Raw genomic sequence first — 22698 nt, forward strand, 5'->3', positions numbered from 1 at the left:
CCAGGTGAGCTAACACTGTTAATTCCCCCTTTTTAGCGAAAAGCTAATTGTGTCACCCAGGCGTGATCAGACCTGCTTGTTCTGAGGCAATGGATGCTTGCCTCTTGAAGAGAAAAGCACTGAAATGCAGGTTTAGGAAAGCAGACACCTACTATGTGGTACTGTTTTGGAAAAAATAGCGTCATGGTAAAAATGCTGTTCCACAAGGTGTTAAAACCTGAGTTTTCCCCCTAAGTTTGAGGATGTTTGAAGATACATAGCAGCATAGTGACCTGGAGCTCCCAACAGCACTCCTTTGAATGCAATTTACATTCGATGAATATTTAATAAAGAGCAAAAACATTCTCAGCTGTGAAACAGATTCTTAGACTGTTTTGACCACCCAAACATCTGACCAATGTGCTGCACAATACCTGCCATGTTCTTCTGTATTCGTTTTGCCTTTTCTTTGAGTTTATGATACTTGGTTACAGCAAAGGCTTTGATTCAGTGCCAGGTTAAAAACAGCACAGAACTGATTTTTTTCACTTTCAGGAGGAATGCCTTAAGGAACTAGACCATTATATGAAAGGTGGGCAGTGCTGCCACTGTGCTGCTTTATTATATTGCTCTATTTGACATCCCTCTTCAGAAGAGGACTTATCTTGTACATGCCTAAGGACCATTCTGACATATCTATGTTCTCAGTAGTCAATGGAGAGTGGATGCCCAAGTTACAATTACTCTCTGCTTTTAGAGATACCTTCTTCCTTTCTTGGACATTGCAGGGAATTTAGGTGGTTATTTTAGGTACAATGGATCACCCCTATTTGGGAACACATCTGACATTTTAGTTAGGCAATGAGCATAATGACTTCAACTAGTCAACCAAAACTGGGTTCCAAGACTTCTTGAAGTTAAAGTAATATAGATGTTATACTGTGTTTATGCCAAGAGGTATACATGTTTAAATAAAATTGCAATTTTAATAGAATCTCACTGTAATCACAGCTACAAAGTTACTGCTGCAAGATTTCAATGAAATAGAGAGAAAGTACTTAAACAAGCTAAAGAGCAATTGGGAGATCTATATACAGACAGGATGGAATCAGTAGAATTATTGAGCTATATTTGGAAAACCTTGAGTTTTCCAGGTTATCAACCTGTATTTCTGTCTGTGTGCCTGTTTGGTGTGGGTGATACTGTCACGCGTATTTTAGCTGCCAGGTGACAACACGCTCCGAAATGGCTGTTGTCCTTTTCGAAATGGAGGTTTACATTAATCTGTCTTTTCTAAGCATTTTGCTCTTTCAACCGTTGTTCCTGTCAGTTCTGTTTTCATTAGGGCAAGTTCAGATTAAATAAAGCCAATGTATCCATCTTAACAGTTGCAAAATTCTTTCATAAAAAGATCCTGGAAAAGATTCTGAAAGGAGATTAGGATTTTCTATTTAGATTTAACACATTTAGTTATTTTATATTTAACAATCAAATTGGTCAAACCATTTAAGAATTAAAAGAGCTGTGCTTGTTAATGTTAGTACAGCTTTAGGTTCTACTTCTAAAAGTATTTTTCAAGCCAGCAGCAGAAAACAGTGTTGTGGCACAGCACATTATTAATCACTCTTTCAGTTCCTAATACTGTTAGTTTGCTACGGATGCTACTTTTGAAATAAGTAATATTAGAGCTGATTTTTTTTAATATAATTACTGTTTTTTAAATGTGCAGTTGCTATTCCTGTGAATTTTACAGCATCAGTAATTTTCTCTTTGTGCTTTGGGCAGGTTATACTGTTTTACTTACTCCTTAAAGGTAAAAATAAAACAGAAGTATTTTAACTCATTCTGGATTAATTAATATAATTATGCACATGTGTAGAGGAATGAAGCTGGGTTAATTATCATTGATAATATAGAGCTGTGGGCTGGTTTCAGGGCGGCGGGTTGGCTGATGTAGATAAGGTGCAGGTGTGGCTGGCTCCTGTTAAGAGGCTGGGCAGCCGAGGGAAGAGAGAGGAGGAAGCAGCAGGGAGAGAGTGAGCGTGCGTGCCCTGGGTGAGGAGAGACCAGGAGAAGGCAGCGGAGGGGCTGGCACTAAGAGTGTGGTGGTATGATGTGGTAAAAGACCTTGTTGCAGCTTGATAGTTTTGCTGGTGCTGCGACACACATGCAAATACCAACTAAAAGCATTTGCAACCAAACGCTTCCTTGGCAAACTACTATGCCGTAGCCATCATAAATGGGCTTTCAAACTCACACGTATACCATTAGAGTACTATATTCAACAAGTGCCGAGCTACAGAGCTGTACGTACACCTGCCCTGGCTCGGCCCGGGACAGGGTTAATTCCCTCCCCGGTGCGGGCGCGCGCGGCCGGGGACGCTCCGCTTTCGGGGGGGGGGGGGGGGGACACACGGGCACGGGGCGGGGGCAGGGCCGGGCCAGCGGGCCCCAGCCGGCCACGGGGCGAAGTGCTCGGGGTGTAACGGGGGGCTGCCCGGGGCTGCCGGTCGCTGCGGGGGGGCGGTCGTGGCGCGTGTCACCGGGTCTCGCGGCTCCCTGCCCTTGGGACGGAGCGCCTCTCCCCCTTCCCTCCTTCTCGTTGTGACTGTTACTGTCATTAGTGCTGTGCTTTTGCTTTTATTTTATCTCATCGCTTAAACTGCTCTGGTCGCCACCCCCGCGTTCCCACCCTCACCCCCCCACACACCCACACCCCCCGCTCTCCCCCGCCCCGGGTGCGGGGCAGCCGCGCTGCGAGGCGCTGCGCTACCGCCGGGTGGCGCCGTGGCGGTGCCTCAGAGTGCATTTCTTTGACGGGCTATCAAAATAATTGTATTCCATTGGAAATCAATGATCAGAATCAACACAAGTAAAATGCCCTCTACAGAGTCAAAGACAGTTACTATTTTCACTTCTGAAATTCATCTTGCTCAGCGTTAGACTGCTTATGGCACGTGCCCTCAATCACTGACACGGAACCTCTGCACAGACTTACCGCTTGGAAGTGTTAGATGAGAAGCTGGATAAGAATAGCTTTCCTTGAACGGATGGCATAGCAGTGCCTTCTGAATATAAGCATATCAATTTTGAAAGGACAAAGCTGTGATCTAAAAATGGCATTGGTAAGAATCAGGGGAGAAAACTCACTTGCCATGTATTTCTCAAAATGGGCAACCACAAAGGGAAGGCTACAGAATGTGGATCTTCTTTGGCTTCTGTCACTTCATTCATTCAAAATAACTGTAACAATCACACATTAAGACACGGGAGAATTCCCTGTGCCTGTGAATTTCTAGATGATGTAGTTGCTCTTACACTAGTCCTGAAAATTATGGCATAAGGGACTAGCCAGATCCTGGACCAGGAGTTGAATGTCATTGATGCCAATCGGTCTACAGTGAGTGGGGTCAGTTTATAAAATGACCCTTAACTGATCCCTGAAAAGCATAAACATAATATAAAATGTATATTTAGGTGCTGGAGGGGGGGGGAGTGGTGCACTTGTTCTTATTTAAATCCAGTTCTGTCCTAGCTACTGTATAGACTTTAGCTCATTTAATACCTTTGTTGTAACTAGTCTGGTACAAAGATTAAGATGTTATTTAACATTTACACACATAGCTTCATAGCTTATTGGAAGTAATCACTCATTACTTCACCAGCACACATGCAGGTTTTAAAATCACAGCTGGGATACCATTCTCCAATATTACAGGTTATCCAAGCTATGTCCTTCATATCCTTTTAAACATTTCTTTCCACTCCTTAGTTTTCTCTCTTCATTCTAACACAAAAGCTCAGTTATCTCAAGGGACTGGTCCTGGAATATAGAATCATTTGTTTTCAAATGGCCTTCTTGCAGTTCAGTGATCTGTGTTAAACAAGCCAGTGGCTGAAATTCAATTCCTGCAGCACAATTGCTCCACAAAAAGTAAAACTATCATCAATTTCATTGGAGGGATTAGGCATATATTTACAGCCAGTGTTAGCACTGAGATATCTTTCTGTTAAGCAACTTGCAATGCTATTTCCTCTTTGTATTACTCTTTCAATACGTGGAGTACTACAGCCATGTATATTGCCAACCTGTCAACCTACAAAAGCATCACATTAGCTTTTTAGTTATTACATGTCAGATATTAATTATCAGACAGCCCCTGATCAACATTGGTATGCACAAAACCGAGAGAGAACATAAAGAATGCCATCAGGCTCATTGCTGTGTTTTTATTAACAAAACTACTTTTAGCGTTATCCCTCTATTCCAAAGACAACCCAGGTCCCTCCTTCAGAGCCAGCTCTAAGTCTTCAGGGGCGTTGTAACTGCTGCACCCCTTGCTGGAGTTTCCACAGGCTGTTCCTCTGGCATAGTCAAGGTTTACAGTCTTTTTTATGACCCTGGGCCCTAAGGACACTACTGGAGTGGTTCAGTCATCTCACCAGTTTTTTGATATCGCTGCCTTCATGCATTTGGCTGTCTAGCTAGCTGTCACTCCGGAAGAGTGTGGGGTCTCCTGCAAGGCCACGCCTTATCTGTCAGCTCCCTGTGGATTTCTTGGATACCTTAGACATTTAGAAAAGCATTCAAAATAACCACTTTAAGTAGTAGAATCTCATCTTATCTGACTCTTCGTTATCATTTGAAGTGTTTGAAAAAATGATTTTTAGTTGGTGCTTTCTTTGTTATCTCTCTGCTTTTATGTTAATCTTGAAGTGAGTTTTCTGCTGTGGGGTTCAGCTTGGTTTTGGTTTCTAAACAGCAAACAAAACCTCCTGAAAGCTGTAATAAAAAGGGATGGATACTGTGCTGGCATTATAATGTCAGAATTCCAGACATAATCACTGTCTTTACATTTTTCTTTCTGCTTAGTTTTAAGTTAGCTGGTCTGTACACTTCCTGAATGCTTGTGTTACGTAATCTAGGAATGTATCAACAGTTCAAAGTTTATTTGGCTTCAGTGATGAATTATATATCTTGAAGGCAATTTGTCATATATGGGCTTAAAGATGTCTAGGTTTTTTTGTTGACAGGATACAAAGCATAAAACATGCAATGAAAAATTGCTTCAATTTGACTTTTGAACTATTCTGTCAAAATACTTTATCACTCAGGTATTGGGACTAGCTTTGCTGCTGTGAATTAGCCCCTCCTTTCTCTCTTCTCCATCTTGAAGTCTTATAATGTGAAAGGGTGAATGTTTACATTCGCATTAGTCATCATCGAAGAAGGGATCAAAAGCTTAATATAATATACAGTGTGAGATCCATCAGGGTGCCAAGTGCTGTTTTAGGAATGTTAAAAGGAAATAATTTTCAATTGCTTAAGTGCAGGATAGAAGCAATTCAATAACTAAATAACACTAGGTAGCTGAAAGCACATTTGACTTGTGTTCTTGCCAGTTACTCAACTTAGTGGTTGTGTTTGACAGACACAAAATCATGTATATATCACTCATTAATATACATATCTATGTAACATGAGTTGGTTTTGTTGGTTGTTTTTTTTTTTTTTTCTGATGATTCACAGTGCAATTAACATAAGTAACACAGGCATTTTATTTTTCATACTTCTGTGAATATAATTGAAAGTCAGATATTGCAAACTATATTGCCCAAGGCCCAATTGTTTTAAATTTCTTTCTCAGTTATGTTACTGCAAACTAAATACTGATGAACTGCTGAATATAAAATCTTCTTGGTTTTATAGCAGAATTACAAAAAAAGTACTTGAGTTACTAGGGTTGGAGGAATAAAACAGGAGTGTAACAAGGCCTTCTGAGAATATCTGCATTCTGTGATTCCAATTTTTAGGAACTTTGAAGAACCCAGGAAAAGTGTAATAAGTTCACTGTGTGTAAAAGTCTAGGAGATCCAAATCTGTAATAATTGTCGTTGCAGAATTCTCATTGAAGTCAGTCTAGTTTTGAACTCTTATCAAAAGCAAAATTAAGCCTCAGTTCCTCTCTGTTTTCTACTCTATAGTTCCTTTTTCCTTATTCAACACAAGTACAAGTATTAAATTTAGACATTTTAAGGGAAAGGCAAGTTAAAAGGTTTAGCTCCTGCAGAGGTTTGTTACATGCAAATATCATTATATTTGAATATCAGGATCCTTATTTAGCAGTCTAGAAACAGAGGAGCTGTTCAGAATGCTTACTACAAACTGCAGCATTATGAGTGCTGCAGGATGACAGCGTAAGGGAGCACACATTCACACCACTTGTTAACAAGGACTGCCTGTCCCTAGGACTTAAGCTGGTCAGTGAAGAGAATCAGTCCCAATGTCAGCAAAGCAGATTTTTCTAACATAATTACTTTTATGTAAAGCAAAATATTTTAATGTGATTAAAATTACGGGGATGCTACACAACTCCAGCGTAACTTTCCTCAAATTGAAGGCAGTGTCTTAGAAACCCACTGCCCCCGGTGCTGTAGCATACCATTACATTACATCAAGAGGACATGTGTTGATGATAACTTGTGCAGTAACCTGGAAAAGGCAGGATATTGAGACTTTTTGTGGAAGGTCTGTAAATAAAATGCTCCATGAATTGAATAGTATTACTTTTTATCACCCTGTTAACTTGTTTGGCTATAGTGTTTGTTCCTTGCTTACTGTGGGATGCCGCACAACCTTCTTGTATTTAGGATTTGTCATCTTTTCCTCTTCTGGGAGGAGGAATTTTTTTACTGATTTTTTTAAAGCTTCTTAGGAAGGCTGAGTTTACACCAGTAAAATAAAAAAGACTCAGACATGGCCTTAGCAATGACACACAATTGTCCCCACTTTTGAGGATTAGCACAGGCCGTGGCATATTTTTAGCCCATGCAGACTATGATTTTCCAGATTAACACATGGGTGGGTTTGGGGCTATCTGTTAGAACTGATCCTAATAGGCAATTTGAATGCTCTCCCCTGTCTGGGGAGGGAAAGAAAATGTAAGCATGATGTATGTATATGAGCTGAATGGGTATGGGCACACCATGTCAGTTGGCCCCAGAAACACTTCCTAGACCATATTAATAACTAGAATAAAATTAAATTTTCAGCACCATGTTACACAGTATAAAGTATTATTTGTATTATATTGAAAATTAAAAGCAGTTGTTGCATAATCTATGATAAATTTCCATGTCAGCATTTTATTAATGTTTGCATAGTTAATTCTTTAAACTATTTAAAATCAGTTATAATAAAAGATAACGAATAAAAAGAACTACAGCTGCACCAGTGGTATTATTCCTGCAAGTAAGCCATGCAATTATTTAGTCTCCTTGTTCTCTTAGGAGTTTGTTTGCAGACAAATGCTGATTTCTATGAATATATACACAATACATTTACTGCACACAATACATTTACTGACTAGGTGAAGCCAAGTACGATTTATGTCTTCACTAGTGTGGTGTGCATTAGCACATAAAAATATGAGTAGTGGTTTGTATTAAAAATTATCAAGGATATATTGCAACAAAAAGAATTTCTGCATTGAAGAGCAGTGTCATTGTAGCAATGGTTTACTGCCCTTATGTTGTTCAACAGTATGCTGATACAAATGCACTGATGTGTGTTATGAAAGCCGTGTCCTTCTACCCTTCAGTTAAACCTGTGATCCTGTTTCCAGTTTATAAAGATAAATTTGTGGTATCGCTAATTTCAGAGTCTAGGGGTGGAATTTAAAATCTTACTTTAGAAGGAATAAACTGAAAGAGATGTTCTGTATGTATCCTTTTGCGATACTCTCTTTATACTTTAGTAGTCATGAAATGTTAAATTGAATTTAAAATGTGCGGGGTTGAACTCAAAAGCAGGAATTGAGCATGAAAGGATGGAAGTTTCTAATTTTTACTTGATAGAAGTGATATTTGGTGCCTCATTTGCTAAGGAGCTAATGTGCTACTCTGCATTTCCATCTTCAGTTAAAGTATTGATGACCATTAAAAAAAATGTTTTCTGATTCAGCTCTCCTAATTTCAATCCACTAATTGGGATAAATCAAAAGAGGGAGACTTTTTTTCGTAGGACAGCTCAACCAAAGGGCATTCTTAATAAACCTATTTATGTTGGATCTCCCCATTCTGAGAATATCGGAGAACGTGGAATAGAAACCAACAAAATTATGTATGATTTGGTAGTAGGAATATCCTTCTAATTCTATGGATACATTTAAAAACTGATGTAAAAGTGAAATGTCTATTATATTCTGTAATGGAGCAATCCTTATTCCAGCAAGTTCTAAGTAGCACGCTATTACATGATTTTATTTGCCATGTAAACAATAGTTATCCTTGTATTAATTTCTCAATATTGCAAATCATTTTCTGGGAGGGTTTTATAAAGTTGGAAAGTTTACAGGAAGGATTTCCTCCAGCCAATGTATCTAGCAAGAGAATCACTGTTTTCGGTGCCTGGATTTCATCATTTACACTTAAACTGATAAGCAACTTCAGTAGGGGTTTAGGACCTAGGGGATTAACTGTGACTAGAAACGCGCCTCTTCTTGCTTAAGTTTTTGTTTACTTTTCTATAAGGCTTGTTAAGGAGCTTGAATGCACACTAATCCTTCAGTATCTACTTTTGACAATTCCTGTCACGTAATTAGAAGGATGAATATAATAAGTGGTGTCACTGGCACCTCCCATAAATTACAATCTGTTCCTCCTCTGCTACTCTGAAAGAAAAATCCTGAAAAACTTAAATGAATTCATACTAAAGAAGTTAAATGCTTTATGACCTGAATCAATTTTCCTGTTTCAGGCACGAAGTGGTTCCCATTATTTTTCTGGTTTGATAAGATTCATAAATGTATGTACTTTTAATGAGACTGCAAACAAATTTGAGAAGAATTGGAGATTGTGACTTTAAAAAATATCATTTAGCCAGTCTTTGCTAACCAGAAGTTGTCATATAATCTTGTCCTTCCTTGTGCTATGTAGTACGCTACAGCAAACATTTAACAATATATACTTAACTTGAAGAAATTCATGTTTTGTACAGACAGTTTTAGGGCCCTAGTAATCAAGAAACTGCACAAATTGCATGATGGAACTATAGAGCAATTGCCTTTACAGCTAGTTTTGTTTTGTTGAAACTATGGCTGCTGCAGTTTCATAGATGTAACGGCATGTATGACAGCAAGTTGCCACACTTCAGTAAATATTCTCTGTATAAAACTGAGTAACAGATAAGTTACTTGACCTATCAAGTAAATACAGAAAAAACACATACAGTATAAAGGAGTTGCAAAGTATTTATAAAAATATGCACAGGCCATCGCCTGTGCCTCACAAGTTACACAGCAAATCATAAAGGCTGTTGACAAATGTACTTAATCTACCAGAGTATCAAAAAATGCAAAATTCATTCATTAGCAGATCCTAAGAGCAATTGACAGTTGTCCTTCTCTAAGTGATACTTCTGCCATTTCTTTCTGAGAGAACTGAAAGAATGTTCTTAGCTAATCACATGTTTTATCCATAGATCTCTTTTCCAGAATAAATGTGTTGGTTATTTAGGGGATTTACCTTGTGTCCATGGTGCTGCTCATACCCATCTTTTTTTTCTAGTCTGAGTAAAGTATGAAAGCAAATGATTAATACTTACAATGACTTGAGGCCTTAGTAAGATACTATTAGGAGAATTAAGATTTTGGTAATGGGAGGTGAGAGCTGGTTCAAGGACCTGTAAGAATTATGTACCTATCTTGTATCAAGGGTTCATTTCCCTTTTTTCTGTGGATTTTTATATTTTATTCTTTACTTTCTGGCATGTGTACCTCCAATTTTATTGCTTTGGATAATTAACAGTGGAGTACAACTTTGGAAAGATAGTCATGAGCTTACCAGTTCTTACATCACACTTACTTAGTTGCCTTCTATAAACATCTCACCTTGTAGTGGAAGTTTGTCTTCCCCAGCAAAGAAAATGTCAACATTCTCCATACATTCTTTACTACCATTCCCAGATTCTGCAATAAGCATGGAAAATGCATCATCAGTATCTTTTCTGTGTTCTCAGCAGCTCACCAAATCTTTTTGTGCAAGCCTCACCATTCTGTGTGCACTAAAATTGTGAAAAATAAACAGATAAACAGGTGTCTGTACTTTCAGGGGAAAAAAAAAAAAAAAACAGCAGAAATGGTATTCTTTAATAAGGAATTAAGTTCTCATTTTTAATAGGACAAATGATGCATACTAACCTGAAATATATGACGACCAGGTAACAACTAACCCTGTCAATCTGAGAGGAATATGTGGTGCATTTTAAAGCACAGCAAAAACTCTTACGCATCATCCATCAAAAGTTACTTCTAATTTATTCAGTAGGATGCCATGGTTAATAAAAACCAAATTATTTTTTAATATCGTACAGCTTTGAGAAGTGCCTAAAGCCTCAACAGAGATACTCGCCTGATAATACAAAGTTCATGGTTTATTCAACCACAGCAGCTGTTGTAAACCCTATCTTGTCATTTATTTTCCAGCTCTTGAAAAAGATTTATAATCTGATTTTAAATGCAACACATATTTAGCCCTCAGATCTGTAGCAAAAACAGTCACAGTGACACCTTACTAGACCCAGAAAAAGAAGGGGGAAAATGTCTTCATGGTAATAAAGAAACAAAGTGAAAATAACTGGATTTTATTTTTTCTTTTTAATTTTTAAATATGTCTTCTAAAATCTTCAGTAAAAAAATAAGAGGGAAAAAAATCCTCATGTCTTCCTTTTTCTCTAGTTAGAATTACTTTTTTTGGCAGTCTGGGGCAGGCAAATAACATCAGAAAAGTCTAGACCATGCAATGATGCAGTTATGCTTCTCATCGTTCAATCGGATTGAATAAGGATACCCTTTTCTCTAAATGGCATGGTTCTAAATTTTTAAGTTTTAGAAGCTGCCACCAGATTGTGCCTTTTGTCTAAAAGATCCACACCTCAATTACTACCAAACTATCTCTTGTTTTCTGAGAATTATATGCCATTTCCTGATGTTTTCCCAGGTGCAACCATTCCACAAATATATGAGAGGCAAATCCATGTCCATAACTCCATACTTAAGCTGCTTTTTGAACTATTTCTAGAGGTTTTCTGCCACTGTAACAGTTTCCTTGCTGTTAACAAGCCAGGTTTGTGTTATTGTTGAATATCTGACTCCAACCTAAATCCATCTGGTTCCTGCATATATATGAGAGTTCCACTTCTGCTATAGAATCAGTTTCATAGTGGCTTCTCCAGGATTTAAAGCATATTGAGATATTACCAAAATGGTTTATTTTACTTGTTGCTGTAAAGTGCTGAACAATATGTTTAACAAGGATTTTTTCGGTCGCTTAAAGGGACAGAAAGGGACAGATGTGTTCAAAATCGCAATGATTTGGAATGCATACTGGCATTCATTAGAAAAAACAGAGGAGGATTTCCGTATTTTAAATAGATGTTTTTCATCTTCTCTGATGCTTCTGGAAAATTTTAAAGGTGCTTTAAGGAGTAAAGAAACATCCTCTAAGACCGTTTTAAGAGGGCAGCCTTTCTTAAATCTAGAAGGAAAGATTTAGTTGGAGAACAAAGATGCCTTATCTGAAATAATAAATGTTTGTGCATGACTAATGTTATAGGTCAAAATTTGGAACCAGCAAAACAAGTAGTATACTATGAGCAGTCATTACAGTACTTATGCGTATCCATCACTGTGTACTGCATGATGCATAATTAATCATTCTTTGAAGTCTTGGCACTATGGTTTTAAAAGACCAGACACACCAATTTAAAAATAATAAACTTTTATATATTTATTGACTGATTTATTGCACTAAAACATTATGTTGAGTCTAAGTACATGAAAAAGCTAACGGGCATAAAGAAGCTCCTTTTTACAGGAAGCAGTATGTCCAACGTGTGGGAACAGCAGTGCTCTTTACAGATTGCTCTTCATGTAGAAGCCTCTGTCCCAGTGACACCTCAGCAGGCTGGTCCTCAGCTCCTCAGAGCCCTGCTCTGCCCATCCACCCACAGCCTATGTCCCAGCCTGGCCTTAGCCTCGCCCTGTCCCCATGGAGGTGACCAAAGCCCAGGGCTGGGACTGCCCCCGTGCCCCTTGGCTGCGCTGCTCCTGGCTGAGGTGGTGGGATAGGTCCTGGCTGCCAGCCTCTGCCCTAATACCCCATTGGGACCCCTCACTGCTTCCACCACTCAGCCAGCAGCCAGCACAAAAGGTGCCTGACAGAATAAGAATTACCCTGACAGAGGGTAATCTCTGTTTTAGACTACAGATTGTAATTAGAGGATTCATAAACCTGCAAAACAGAGCTAAATAAGTACAGAATTTTTATGTTTGTATTTAAAAATATAAATGTCTAGAAAATCATTATATCAAAACTTCCCCAAAACATGCTTTTTGCTAATGTAACTAGATACACTACTATAGAAAAGCTGCATGAATACTGACAAATTTAGCTTGGATTCAGTAACAAGAGACTTGCATAAAATAAAAGTATTTTTGAAAAGAATACAAACATTCTTAAATATCCTTTCCATGTCTACCCCAAGCTAAAAATGTATCATTTTCATCTCTGTCCCTAATCACTCACTCTAAGGCAAACCTCAGATCCATCCATGCAAGTGGCTCACCTCCTTCCTCAGGCTAACAAAAAGTTGATACACACCAAAACTTACTCTTTGTATATGCACAGTCACACTTCTGCATCTTCCTGTGCATCTCTAAAAGTGCTGTGGTTTAATTAATACTCATCATTTGAGCGTTTGGCTTCTGCGGAGCAGCCGCTCAATAAACAAATAAGTTACTGGGTTTTGTATTAATTTTCAAGAGTCAGAGGTTCAGTAGGTTGAAAGAGTAACACACAGCATACTTAATAATTGCTCACTATGATTCTGAATTGGATACTTGCATTGAAGCTTTAAAAAAGTTATTTAAGGCATCTAGGTAAATTGCCGACTTTCCCAAGTCGCTAGAGATTCTAGTTATGTTGCAATACTATGAAAATCAGATCACAACTTAGGAGCTCAGGTATGAATATACAAGCGAAAATCATAGATTGCACTCACAAAAAACTACTGTCGCCTTCCTTCACTGGTTTAAAATTAGAAATATTTTCAGAACGTTATTGAACTATTTTATCAACCATGACCAAATTAGACAATTAGGTGCTGGCTCCTCAGGTTATTCAATGGAGGAAGTTATGACCATTTTAGTTACAGTATTTTCTTCAGCCTATTAACAAATGTAAATCAAAGTTGCTGATTAAAATAAATATGTAACACCATAGATTGTCTTTCATTCATTGGCTTCAGCTACTTCACAAATATTTGTTGTCAAATTACTTTTTTATCCTGATTTGGACAAATTAAGCAGATTTACTGTCTGTCTATATGAAGCAGTTTTTCTTCTGTCTAGAAATTCTTACAATTCTTTTCTGAACCTACATATATTTTCAGTATTTTTCACTTGTGCAGCCAGAATACATTCACCAGGAGCAGAGAAAGCAACAATGGCACCTTCTTAGTGGTTTTTTCCTCCAATATTATGTTTGCACATTTATACGTTGCTTAAAGCACCTGAATAAGAACTTTCTGAAGTGTTTATTGACAATGTTCACAACCCAACAGAGTTTTCTATTTTGCAAATGTGATCGTCTTGCTTATTAGATCTTGCAGATCAATTTCTATGTTAAATCTTACCTTTAGAAGGTTAGATTAAGTAAGCATAATGCTTCTAGCTTTCCTCTGAACCTCTGAATGAAAACAACAGAGGAGTCACAGGGAATTAGGATGTGCTATCTATGTAGACAGCAAGAAGTAGTACACTTCTTTCTGTATGAAATAATTTAAATATGATACTTGGCTTCTACGGGAGATATTAATAAAACCTGTTCCAAAAATCACTTTGGCAAAGATTAGTCAGTATTAGGGTTCTAACACTAGGATTATAATGTGTGCAACACAGGATTAAAATTCTAATAATCTCAGTCCTTCAATTGACGATGTGTGGAAGCCTACTACCTCCGGTAGATTTCATTATATGCACAGTATCAGGACCTGAAATGTTAAAGTTAGCTGGAGCCATAATCAGTTGATGCTTCAGAGATGCAGTTACTCCCCAGATCCCTAAAGTGTCAAAGAAGTCTGTGTTTCACAGGTTTCTTATTCTCTTTCCTTCTGTACAGAATAATGAGGGAAGTAACAATGAAATCAGCCACACTCTTCAGTGAAAAAGAAAGATGCACTTTCTGATGGATTCTGCTCTTATCATCTTCCCAAAACAATTGTGGCCTTAGATGTTCTCCAATTTTGAAATCATTATCGAAGCTTAGGGCATGTAAGTATTAGTTCTTACCTCTTGCTTGTCCAGTTTTGATTATATGACAGTATCATACAAGACATCTTTTCCAGTGTCTTAATCAGCACACACATATAGCTGATTTCAGTGCTATCTTTCAGTTTTTTTCTCAGGAGAGCTATTCTGCATTTTTCACACTTTTTCCTAAGGCATTCTGGATTGTTATTCTATTGTATACATTATCTCCCTCATTATCTGATAAGTATTTTTTATATACATTTTATGTCACTTTTCTTCCTGTAAACTTTTTTTTTTATTTTTTATTACCAAGTAACATGTTTGTGTACTAGATCCTAACTCTTTTTTTTCCCTTCCTCTGAGGCCATTGATTCACTATGGTTGTTTTTTGGCTGAGTTTTTGTTGTTTGTTGGTTGGGGTTTTTTTGGGTGGGCAGGGGAAGAGAGAATTTTTTTCAAAATTATCAGTTCCTGGCTGGAAGTGATTAGTAAATGCAAAAGAGAAAATCAAAACTTAAGTCAGATTTTACATATCTACTATATTTTCCCCGGATGTATAGATGTATTTTTGCTGTATTGCTTTAAAAAGAATGAATCTCCATGTCATGTTCCATGTTAATCAGTATATAATTCCATTTCTGTCCTCACTAAATTCTCACCATCTTTTTTTCAGGATTGCTTTGCTTCATGAATATCACAGGATAATTTTCCCTATTTTAAAATTCTTTACTGTTATCAGCAGGCTTTCTTACTATTCAGCTTTTGATGTCCATGAATCCCACAAACTCTGAGGACCTAGGGGGCCCCCAGAATAAGGCCGTAAATTTATTGAGTTTAGGCCCACTTTTATAGCCAGTGGAGGGGGAAACAGGGAGAGAGAACTAAGACCAGTCCTGTTCATTTAAAACTGAAGAGCCTATGTGTGTCTGTGCCTCTTTCTGCTGGCTGTGTGTGGAAGGCTGGCCTTGGCTGGATTCCAGGCACCCACCAAGCCTCTCTGTCACTCCCCCTACTCAACTGGACAGGGAGACAAAAGTACAATTAAAGGCTCGTGGGTTGAGATAGTGACAGAGAAATCATTCACCAACTACTGTCATGGGCAAAGCATTCTCAAGTCAGGGAAATTAATGTAATTTATTTCCCATCAAATCAGAGTATGGTAATGAGAAATAAAACCCAAATCTTAAAAACATCTTCCCCCCACTCCTCTCTTCTTCCCAGGCTCAACCTCACTCCCAGTTTTCCTTACCTTCTCCCTCCGAGCAGCACAGGGGGACAGGGAATGGGGGCTGTGGTCAGTCCATCGCACATTGTCTCTGCTGCTCCTTCCTCCTCACACTCCTCCCCTGCCCCTGTGTGGGGTGCCTCCCACAGGAGAGAGTCCTCCATGAACTTCTCCAACATGAGGCCATCCCAGAGGCTGCAGTTCTTCAGGAACTGCTCCAGCGTCAGTCCTTTCCATAGCGTGCGGTCCATCAGGAACAGACTGCTCTAGTATGGGTCCCTCCCAGAGTCACAGGTCCTACCAGCAAACCTGCTCAAGCCTGGGCTCTCCATGGGGTCACAGCTTCCACCTGCTCCAGTGTGGGGTCCTCCATGGGCTGCAGATGGATGGGTACCTGCTCCACCACTAACCTCCATGGGACAGCCTGCCTCAACGCGGTCTTCACTGCAGCCTGCAAGGAACTCTGTTCTGGCACATCTGGAGCACCTCCTCCTCATCCTTCTTCACTGACTTTGGTGTCTGCAGAGTTTTTCCTCTCACATATTCTCACTCCTCTCTCCCTTCTGGCTGCTGTTGCACAGTAGTTTTTACGCTTTCTTAAATATGAAATCACAGAGGTGTTACCACCATCGCCAATGGGCTCAGCTTTTGCCAGCGGTGGGTCCGTCTTGGAGCCAGCTGGCATTGGCTCTGTCAGACATAGGGGAGGCTTCTGGCATCTTCTTACAGAAGCTGCCCTGTAACCCCTGCCGCTACCAAAACCTTGCCATGCAAACCCAATACACTATGGAGGAAAACCACACAGCTTAACTAGAATGTCAGGTTACATACATAATTTAAATGCCTGAATTTAGATAGGCTAAAGGCTGGTCAACACAATTACTTCTACATGAAAATTACACTGATAATAGAATTGCGAGTGGTAAAGCCAAAGAATATCAATATTTACTTCAAAATTTCATTAAAGAAAATAATTATTTCTCTTGCATAGAAATTCACTTTTCAGTCACTTTTATCAAAACATACCATTAGAATCATGATTCTCATAACCTTATCATTAAAATCTTCCTTGATCTTCTGCAATAAAAAATTCTTAAATGCCATTAGAAGTAGTATTTATAGTGAAATGTACACATATTACATTACTATGCCTGGGTACTGTTCCAGAAATTATAGGCCATGTAGGCAGGATCTATCCACAGTTATAATTATAAATGTGAGAGAGAGAACCAGTCAGGTTCTTTACCACAAGCAAGATTACTATTTTTTTCCCCTTTATAATCAGTGTAAAGCAGCTGGCTGACTTCCTTTCCTTTTAGATTGGTTGCTGTCTTACAATACCTGTTATCTTTATGCTGTACACATTTTCATAATGTTACCATGTAATATAGTCCATTTTAGCTTTGCAACCATATTGTTTCTTTCACTGTAATTTTATGCCAAGAGGGAAAGAGTTGTTTAAAACTTACAGTCACGGAAGAGACTGTTGTATAGGTAACTAATGAAACAAACTTGGATTCTCCTTGGGCTCTCTGTATAAGTGAAGTAAATTAAGGTTCAGTGACCGGTCATCTGTAAATATAGGGTCAACTGTTGTTTAAGACCCCTTTAGAAGACTCTGAGATACCTGTAAGGATCATGCACGATGCTTAATTAACATAGCCTGTTGAATGAATATGTATGATTTTTCCAACAAATGTAATCCATAAACATATCTGTGGACTATATAATTTTGTTTGATTGAAACATACTGAATGTACGTTAGGTGGAATGATCCCCCATGCATCCAGCACTGCAATAAAGAATGCCTGATTCCTAATGGTACATTGGTGTTGCGTTTTCTAGTCCTGATTTTGGTAACAACAACTTTGGTGAGGTTAAGGCTAGATAACACCTGTAGAAATGAGAACAAAATTAAGACATAAAGATGTAAAAGCCTTTCCTAGGATATTAGGGGTGGGAGAGATATTTTTTTTTTTTTTGATCATTGAGTCCTTAAAGCCAATGGTGATTTCAGTATTTAATTATTCATTTCATTTTAAAAAGAAACAAACACTGATCTCAGCAAGAAAGAAAAGTCCCCCTGCGGCTTTTCCAATTATTTGATACAATAATTTTACCATGACCCCTAATGATTCTCATTTCCAGTCTTTTAAATCATCTACCAAATAAAAAATGGCATGTGGTGGCCCAGGAAGAACAAGGAGAAACAAGTTCCTTTCTGTTGCCAAAGAGAACTGTACCATGAAAGTTTCAATTTTCATTCTAATCTTTTTTAACTAGAACAGCTGAAAAAAACCCCTATATTCCAGTTTCATATTATACAAACACAATTCTGATAAGCCAAAAGATAATTTTACATTATTTCAAGCACTTTTAACAGAAAAAACATAAACATGCAAGTTAATAATTATGACCTAAGGCCAGAATGGCACAACACAAGGCCCAAACAAAACCCAGGATCAAATGCTGCATTATGCAGATACGATGAATCTCTTCTAGACTGCATTAGCCCTGTAAAGCAAGTGGGTGAGCCACACCGAATCTGTCAGTTTCTGGTCATTAAAGTCAGAGTTGCCTCAAGTCATATCCAAGTTCCTTCTTCCATTAGGAAATCCAATTAATTTAATACTAAATGGCTAACAAGCTGACCAAGTGTTCCTGTCTGTTTTTATTATATTGAATGGAGCATCAATGACTTTCACAAAAGTTAAAAAATACTTACTGTGAGTAGTAAGTGAGAGAGAGGGTATGCACTCTTCCAGATGAGATGCAAAAGCAAAATTCTTGATATTAGTAAATTTAATTCCTTCAGACTTTGTGAATACAATTTAGTTCCAGATTATAGGCATCTTAAAATTGGGTTATGACCAATAGTCAGCTAAATACATCTTTAGATTTCATTCACCAGGTTGACTAGGGACTTGATGTACTTCCATTCACATGAGCATTTAGTGCCTGTTCATATACTCTGGGGAGCAAAAGACACATATGTACAGCTGGCAGATGCAACACAGATACAGAAGTCTGGAAAGTATCCTACTTTGCAACTGAATCCTGTTCTGGGCATCTACAGTCTGAAGTTGATCTGAAACCCTTAGTGCTTGTTCCATTTGCATAAACATAGGCATCTAGATTAATTTCATACATCTAAGGTATCCAAGACATCCACACAAGGCTGACAGGTACCCTTGTCCTAAGGGAGTGCAAAGCCTTTTTGGGCAAGCAGAGAAGCAGGGGTGAGTGGCACCAGGCACATGATTACATCCATTGGCAAAATGAGATCTTACAAAAGTGCCATGGGAACATTGCTAATAACAGCTGGCAGGATTCACCTAAATTTTAGGCAGCTTAAATTCAGTCAGTGAATATTATACCGGGTAACTCTCATAGATTCTGTAACATTTTCTATAGCAATGGCATTGTGCTAATTGAATTCTAATTCACTAAACTACAACCTATATGCCTCAAAAATCTCTGGGTGTTCTATTCAATACAACTGTTTTTCAGTTCCTTGCCTGAAGTGTTAAATATTTATCTTGCATACCTTACTTAGCTGCAGATATCACATTACTGTAGATTGAATTTCAGTAATTGACTACATTATTTCTATATAGCTTTTATATCTCAGAGGGATGCTGTGAAACATAATTAATGTGTTTGAAATATTTGGAAAAAATCAAATGGAAACCAATAGAGAAAACTAGAAAAAAATTAAAAAGCAGTTGAGAAAAATAGGTGGATAACAGGTATAAGACTGGCATAAGTACAAATAGTCTTACCATAAATAACTGTAACAAATGTCCAAACAGACACCTGTGAAATAAGAAGTTTTATTTTCATTCCTTTTGGATTAAATGCAGAAAAGACATTCTTAATTAAAATGATGTGTGTCCATAGTAAGCATTCCATGCTTTCCATCGGTGTAACTAAACTGGTTTAAAAACCATCTACAAGAAACCAGTATAAATTTCATTTGCAACAAAGGTCCCTGGTATAACACTTCTGAATTACAGTGTTACATTCTTTCCCAGCTTCTCCTCAATAATAACAAATAAAAAACCCTCTCAATAATAGCAAAGAATCACAGAATCATTTTTAAAATTCAAATTTAATTTATCGGATTTGAAGTTCAGTGGTATTTAATACAAATGGAAGAGTGGTTTGGCATTACTTAGGCAAAAATAAGATGTCAAAATCAATAGAAAATAGTGAGTGGTGAGGGATATATGTGCATAATTAGACATCCTCACTTCCTTGTGAGGTTTCAGAATATGTAAGGCTGTAAGAATAAGGGCAAAGGGAGACAGAAGCATTACTGTAATAAATTAAAGTATTTCCCTGACTATTCAAATGACAGTAAGGAATCCTTTCCCTTGTAATCCTTCGGATTTCAGAAGCCTATGGAATACTGAGGATAAGTTAATACAGAACACCAAAAAGACTCAAATATAGTATAGTACAGTGAAAAACAACAAGGGGTAAAAAGAGGTGAACTCTTAGCTTGATGGTCTACATCCAGCCCTTTTTCACTGTGGCCTTCCTTCTCTGTAAAACTGACTCTCCCTTGTTAGTGTGTTTTCCTCCCTAATGCCTGTACGAGTTTTCTCTCCTCACTTAGATTTTGTTCTGCACTCATTCTACCCAGGCTTTCTGCCTAGTCTATACCACACAGTTTCTTAAGGGTTTTGCTCCAATACCTAGATTTATTTCCATGGATTTCTTCTCTTTCTGTTGATCTCTGCAGAGAGACTGCTTTCATGCAGAACAAGTGGAAATAGCAGGAGGAAACAATAGAAAATTTCACAGGAAAAAATGAAACTGTCTCCTGTAACGTGATCTAATCCTGCTCTCTGTAGCCTCAGTCTATATAGAAAGAAGAAAAAAAATCTTACTGCTGCAAAATATCCAAGGGAAAATCAAGCACAACTTACACTTGATTATGTAACTCCTTTCATTAAGAATCTCGTGTACATTATGTATTCTAATTTAAGTGTATATATTTGCAAATAAATTAATCAACACAGAATAAAATTTTAAGGAGTAGAAAATAAAACTTGCACTACCATGGAGCCATGAGTAACACCAAGTATTTCCAAGACTCCATATCTCTGTGTTTAAAATGTACGTAAAAGGTTTAGGTTCATTTATTATTTTTAAAAAACCCAAACCCTCACTGATTTGAACTACATGATGCTCTCAAAAGGAAATTTACTTTTCAGTAATTATCTTGGAAGTATTTCATTATAATTGGCAAAGTTATTGCTAGAGTGTTGTATCTTGCTCCAAGACAACTTCTTTAACAGTCATCTTAAAAGTAGGTTTCCATGGCTCCCATTTCCCCAAAATAAAAGCAGCTAGTCAAATAGCATTCAAAGAGCACTCTGTCTCAAAGCTAATTGCTAACATGGAAAATTGCTTTGAATAGTTCTAAGCTTCATACTGTCAATCAGTTCACAAGTTTTCTCACATTTAAGTTTATATTTATTGCTTTTTTTTTCTGTAGGCTTAACACCAAATGTCAAGAAAAATCAATGGGACAAAATCAACTTGAAAATATAGATAGACAGTTTCCAGTGCAGTAAAAAGTAGTCATGTATGCATACCTGAGAGCAGAGCTTGGCTCACTGAAAAAAACACCAACATTATGAATTTGTACAGACAATAGAAAGTAAAGCAGAAGCTTTCATTCCTTTTCCATATTCCACTCATTAAGGTAATATTTTTAATAAGAGTACAGAACTGTGATGAAATTAACATTTTCAGTAAATATTGTATTGTTCTATGCTTTTCAAAGCATGTTTGTTGCTGGTCTGTGCTATAGATATATACAACCTAAACATTCGATCTGAAACAGTAAAGTAATTCTATTATTCTTATGGCTAAGTACTCAGGTGTCAAGAAGTGCAGTCTGTTTATTGTGCCACCGATTTCATATGAAAATGGTTGAAATGGAAGAGTGCATTGGCAGGTGTAATTATACAGGATTGATGAGGGAATTCGAGAGGAAAGTAAGGACCATTCAACTGCATTTAGAACATAGAACATTGCCTGTGAAGCTGGCCAGAATGGCTTAGATGAAAAAGCTGTCTGCTATGTATTATTTCTTCATAAAATAGATGAATTCTGCTATGACATGGAATTTTATTACTCCCAGACACAGACTATACAAAGAAAATAGGATTATTTTAAAATGTGCTTTAATTTCTGTAGGAGTCTCTGACATTTCATCTACCTGTTCCTTACATTCTGCAATATTTAAGTGCAGATCTGTTTACAAAGCTTTGGTGTACCTTTCCATAACATTATTCTCCTGCTCTATAATTAACCTTTTGTTTAGCAATAGCAATTATAATTAAATTAGCATGCTGAACTATATAATATTTCATGCTAAGCCTGCAACTGTTGACTTAATTTCAGTTTTAATATAGCCAAGGTACTGAAATAGATTTTCCCCCATATCATCTTATTAAAATAATTATAAGCGTCTTTTAAAAAGTACAATCTTAATGAACTTAAATTAAATTTTAATTTGAACAACTGATTTTGTCATTAATATTACAGATGTTGAGGCTCACCATGAAACATCAAACATTTAAGGAATTAAATGAAACACGATTTTAATTAATTCCTACATACTGAGATGATATGCAACTGATTCAGCTTTAAAACATCTGTTAAATAAACTTTATTTTTTGTTTAATCCCTTATAATTTCTTGTTGTTCTTTGCTTTTCCCTTGTAGCTTTCTTGACGCTTACCTTTTTCACAGAACTGTTCAAATGTCTGTTATTGTGTCCCATAAGTGTCCAGCAAGTTTATCTGCTAAATATTCTGTTCTGCTGCATTAGATAACAGTTCTTATTTCTTACAGGAGTCTTTAGTTCAAATCTGTTTTATTTTATATCATCTCAGTTGTCATTCACAACTTCTGTCCTCCAGAGTCACCTACTTCTACGTACATGTTTGTTCCCATTCCGATTTTGTGAATGCAATATCTGGTTTGAATGAGCCCATTAATTCATTTTCTTTTTTTTTTCTTTTTTTTAAATATAATTGTATATCCCACCCACAAGGTGACACTATAATCCCTTCAAGCATCGGTCTGGCTGTCACATAGCAGGAAACTAAGAAATATGCGGGCTTACTCTTAATTACTAATTATGTATTCCCAAAATGGAACCTT

The 22698-nt window shown here is 37.4% G+C and overlaps 1 long non-coding RNA gene across 1 annotated transcript; it reads left to right on the forward strand.

The window, feature by feature from the left end:
• Positions 1-1903: 1903 nt before the first annotated feature.
• Positions 1904-17330, forward strand: LOC121082878. The gene is made up of 3 exons (XR_005826166.1): positions 1904-2087; positions 14158-14309; positions 14962-17330. It is a non-coding gene; the product is annotated as an uncharacterized LOC121082878 (long non-coding RNA).
• The last annotated feature ends 5368 nt before the right edge of the window (positions 17331-22698 follow it).

This window comes from Falco naumanni, chromosome 2 (assembly GCF_017639655.2).
Source record: "Falco naumanni isolate bFalNau1 chromosome 2, bFalNau1.pat, whole genome shotgun sequence".
In the NCBI taxonomy this organism is placed as follows: Eukaryota; Metazoa; Chordata; class Aves; order Falconiformes; family Falconidae; genus Falco; species Falco naumanni.